Genomic DNA, 5,621 nt, shown 5'->3' on the forward strand with positions numbered 1-5,621 from the left:
GTATGATTTTGAAAAGAAAAATTACCATACATCAGATGAGTCTTAGTCGGATTGCTATGTCTTCTTGGTGGTGCCATCCCTCTCAATGTTTATGAGGTTTTATAAGGTAGTAAGTGCCAAATGGATTTTCATGATCTCCTGAGCAAGACTTTTACAGAAGCAAAGTAGAAGGCTAGAAGATGACTTGAAATGCAACGTAACCACATGTGTGGATGCAGGAGTAACTCACAAATTGCTTATATGATTATATCCTGAATTCATGCAAAATAAGGGACAGTTACAATAGAAACAGGCAAAATAATTCAGTTTATTAAATTCATGCACTACTACACAAAGTGAATCAGACAACAGTCAAAAGCCTGTTGTCTGAATGAAAATGGAGATGTTGTAAACTGGCGTGTTGTCTGATCTCCCCCATCAGACAACATTCTTTTTTAATTGTCTCTCTGGTCATTCACACAACATGTGTACCTAAATATGTGTTGTCTAAATTTACCAAATTTCGATTCATGACGGTAGTCTGTTGTCGGGTATGAACTCAGACAACAGCTTATTGTCGGGGTGTTGAGTGAAATTCACCAAGCACAACAATCTTTCCAAGCCTTTGTTGTCTGCTATATATTTTCAACTACAATATTGTATGAGACCTGATGTGTGAAGTAAACATCACACAAGCATTTTTGATTACCAAATGTTGTGGAAATGTATTACAAATATCAATTTGCTCGATATGGTGTTGTCTCGGGTGAACCTCAGACTACACTTCCGATTACCTTATGTTGTCTGCATCTTATCTAAGATAACAATTATCTGGATTCTGGTGTCGTCTGAAATTTAATTCGTATGACAATCTCTTGGATGCATGTGTTGTACCGGATGAATTTCAGACCACACATTTTATTTTTCTTGTTGTCTGAATTAACGTTATATAACAAGTTTGAGGATGCTAATGTTGTCTGAATGTTATTTAAGATAACATTGACGTTGATGAATTTGTTGTCTTGAATGAACCTCAAACCACACTTTGCTGGACGCAAATGTTGTCTGAATAGCTTTAAGATGACAAGTTGCTAGATAAAAATGTTGTCTAAATTTTCCTCAGACAATATGTGTTATGTCTTTTTGGACTTGTGTTGTGTGATATTTTGCATTACAACAGTTACTAATCCTATATATGTTGTTGGAATCGAATTTGCCCAATTGATATGGAAATAGACTGATATGAAATTCGAAGTTCCAATTTCATTTACCACATTCTCATACATCATTCTCACAAATGTTACCTTATCAATTCAAAGTACTAGCATCAACTCATGTCCAACCAAATCTAAAGAACAAAGTCTCAACTGAACTAAATATATGGGTACCCAAGTACCAAGTACAATGCTTACATATATCTTGACCACAAACTTTGTCCACTCATTTCTAACCACATCCATATCTTCTTGGGATATGCTTCTTTGCCTCTTCTTTTCCACTGAAACAAAAGGGTTTGCACTTAGTAATGGACAAAATTGCAGAAAATAATCTATAATTGTCATTGAGCATTATGTATTCTGGCCAACCTTGAAATTTTTTTGTAATTTGAGCATTACATATATGCCACTTAGTAAATGACAACCAAAATTTCAGTAACCATAATCCAAACAACAAACAGCAACCAAAATTAAATATATGGCATTCACCAAAACACATGCAAAACAACAGCAACCAAATTTTCGAGCAACCAAAATTTCAAGCATTTTGGACTTTCCTGACATAATCCAAGCAACCAACATCAACCAAAATGATATATATACATATTCACCAAAAGACATGTAAAACAATAGCAACCAAAATTTCAAGCATTCTGGACAATCTTGACATAATCCAAGCAACCAACAGCAACCAAAAGTCATTTTCACCCAAACATATGAAACACAACAGCAACCAAAATTTCAGTAACCATATTCCAAGCAAACTCCTATCATTTTTCGAATGCAGACAGAGTTTTGGGTTGAATTTCCATAGATCAAGGTTGATAACAAGGCAGATTACTATTTTATCATTTCAATATTTACATCATTCCAGAAATTTCCAATTAAATTTCTCACCTTTTCTCTTTGTACCAGAGAACCTACTTGAGCCAAAGCATGCCTCCAAATATGCCCAACCATTGGTTAGCAGACCAAACTGCACTTTCTCACTTCATTTCAAAGTCACATAGATAATAATGGCCTTAATAAGTAAGGTTCGGATACATCAACTATATCAGTTTAATAAAGGTAGAATAATTCTATGCATTGGTAGACTAACTTGACGTAATCTCAAAGTAGCTAAGCTAGTCTAATAGAGTTGGTCTACTAGATTCTTTTCAATTGACTAATATAAGCTTCATTTCAATCACTCCACCCTTTAAAAGTACCTACAATGTGATACTAGCTAACACTAGGGAAGTGAAGTATATAGTTTTGACTATTACTCTGCAAAAGAAATTGATAAAGCGTAAAGTAGATGAAAATCTGCATAATTGCTGTCTTTGACTAATAACTGATATAATCGACTCAAAACTCACCACCCTATTTCACATTTTTGGTACAAGATACTTTTCATTGCAAAAATATAACTCAAGGGCAGACCTTTCATTGCAGGGCAGTACTATTCCTTTTGAAAGAAAGAGAGAACAAGGTCTGTATGTACAGAAAAGAGTTGGGTGTCCATGAAAAGATGCATAGCAATAAGGGAAAAAAAAAATATATATATATATATATATCAATAAGCCTTCAGCTTTATACCATTCAATTTAAAGAGCATCCAGAATAGCATTGAAGCAAGATTACAAGTCACTGTCAAAAGTAAAGAATACGGAGGTTAGTATCGGGCGTAATATCTACATGAATTAATTTAAAACTTATTTTATTCATTGTGACATCTTACTGGAGTCATTAAAAAAAATAATACAGAAACCAATACCATCAATTCTTGACCAAGGCTGTGGCCCAATTTGAGAAAGATGAACTGGGTTGTGTCTCTTATTTATTTTCTTTTGTCAATATTAATTTTAGAAATCATGAAAAGCTATAGTTAAAAATAATATTGTGTTCATACATGCATGCACTTAAAACAATTATATATATATATATATATATATATATAGAGAGAGAGAGAGAGTACATAACAACTAGCAAATTCTCCAAGTTAAGACGATAAGCAGTTTAAGTTTGATCACAAAAACAAGAGAAAATGTCAAGGAACACACCTTCATAAATGGTCGATCACGACTAGGAAATGAGTCAATGAAACTCTCTTTCAGAAGTAGTGACACCTAATTAGAGAAAAGTGTGTCAGATCTGCAGCACTTAATTTGATTATTTGGTAAATCAAGTACATGATCATAGTATGAATATACCTATACATAGTGCTCACTGCATCTACAAGTTGACAATTTTCACATTCAGTAAGCAAATATCTCTACTTTTGGTATATGTATTAATTTTCTGTCATGTCAGTAAGCAAATACCTCAAGTATTAAACATTTGATTCTTTCTATTTTGTTGATAGAAGACCAAGTGTTCAATCCTTTGCCTGAGAACCAAATACAAGACACAACAAGAGAATTTCAATCTAGAGTTGCATGAAATAGGACAACCATTTGTTGGTGTTTTTACCTATATATATATATATATATATATATATATCGGGGATTGTGTTGCTCTTTCCAGCAGAGTTGGATTGTAGTTGGCCATTGTGTTTTGAGACTTGATCTTCATTGTTAGCATAGCTAATTAAAGATATACTGCCCTATAACAACAAATGGCTGACTGATAATGAAATGGAAGGGCAGAAATCAAAGAGAAAACTAAGAAACAAGTACAATGGTATGACATTTTGGATGATGATTGGTGAACCTTTAAACTATGAAAGCCTTTACTGTCACAGTTATTTTTGTTTATTTTAGCACAACCTTTTCTTTTCGTTTTTTCCTTCTTTTTATAAGTATTTGCTATAAAGTGAATATCTATATACTCCTCAGTGTTACCATAGATATCCAAATCTTCATGATTCTCACCATCAACTGATAAACACCTAACACTGTCACCGAGATGCACACTAAGGTGAAAGCCTGATAACAGATCATTCTTGCAAGTTTCAGAGTCATTTTTAGTTTCAACAGAGGTCTGTCAATAGTGTTATTGATATTCTGGGAACTTGCATTTTTCAGCTTAATGACGGCATTAAGAGTTTCTTACCGAGAAAATGCGCCCATCACGTGTTAATGCAGCAGAGTGAGTGCCTCCACAAGACACCTATATCACAATTAAGCAAGAGTTATCTCAAGCTGTTAATGTAGTTGAGATTACTACTACAGCGTGCAGGAGCTTCAGAGAAGTCAAAACAAGAGAAACAATTGACAATAGGCAAAAGACAACGTGCCATTCATAGACCATTCAATCAAATGATGAAGAAGCCAAGTGCATCATTGTCTATTTCAAATGGTAGGAAACGTTGACAGATGTTCTGACTCAGACTATAAGGCATAGTGCCAAAAATGAGATTCAAATCATGAAATAATGTCTTAGGCTAGCACACTAAGATGACCTCTTTCCTCTTTTTCACCCATTCTACCAAAACTGATATGGAGAAACAGCTAACATCTTTAATTAGTCGATTTGGAATTCCCAAATCAGAATACATGAAATCCCTTTTTGGTCTTACGAAAAAACATAATAAGAACTTTGTTAGAAAATATATCTGAAATCCTAACATCATTTGCTGTCTATCACCATCGACCACAAAAGCATTGTTAGAACTTAGAACTAGTCCAGAACCCACCTCCCCTGACGTGTCAGTCACTGCACTGACTTTATATACTCAAATAGGTTTCCATGTATTCTAAGTTCCAACTAAGCAAAGCTATCAGAGGATTTGCAAGGAAAACAATATAATTGGTACCTGAACGATATCCTCCCCAGCTAAAAGATGAACCTTTTGCTGGACCATTTTACTGCTCTTATCATTCTCGCCGAAACCAAGTCTACCATGTTCCCCTCGGCCCCATCCATACACCTGCAATATAATAATATAGGCAAGGAAATAAGGTTCTGTTAGCCCAGGTACATAGAAAGTTTACAATACAGGATATTTAAATTATCGAAAATTAAAAAAAAAAAGCTAACCAGTTGCCTGTTGGCTAGCTATAGAGTAAGACTAACCACCTTTAGACTAATAACAGCATCCAATAGATTACACTCATGCAAATGAAAAACCTCATAGCTAATATTTAGCAGAGTGAGAGTAATCATCACCTCTCCATCATCTGTTAGTGCAGTAGAATGCCATCCAGCAGCAATATCCACCTATAGTGGCACAAAAGGTTAATAAATCATATCACATGAGTCATGAATAACCATCTTGTTATACAAGCAAGACAAAATTAGCATCAGAAGACGGGCTAGAGTGAGGAGAGGCTCCGGGGTTTCTACCTAATACGAAATCTCATAAAGATATTTCCCAATTTTTTTGCTTTCATTGTATATATAGGTATTATTAAGTAAATTAGCTACATCATCAGTATTGCATTGCAAGAATCTATGCATAAAAGTGATAGGATGGAGTTGGTTGATCTTTGACACTTATATTCT

At 34.4% G+C, this 5,621-nt stretch overlaps 1 non-coding gene across 1 annotated transcript; it reads right to left on the minus strand.

Annotated features, from left to right (window-relative positions):
- Positions 1–4,002: 4,002 nt before the first annotated feature.
- Positions 4,003–5,398, minus strand: LOC112190357. Its single transcript, XR_005805952.1, has 3 exons — positions 5,286–5,398; positions 4,933–5,046; positions 4,003–4,286 (listed from the first exon to the last, which is right to left on the minus strand). It is a non-coding gene; the product is annotated as an uncharacterized LOC112190357 (transcript).
- Positions 5,399–5,621: the final 223 nt, after the last annotated feature.

This window comes from Rosa chinensis, chromosome 2 (genome assembly GCF_002994745.2).
Source record: "Rosa chinensis cultivar Old Blush chromosome 2, RchiOBHm-V2, whole genome shotgun sequence".
In the NCBI taxonomy this organism is placed as follows: Eukaryota; Viridiplantae; Streptophyta; class Magnoliopsida; order Rosales; family Rosaceae; genus Rosa; species Rosa chinensis.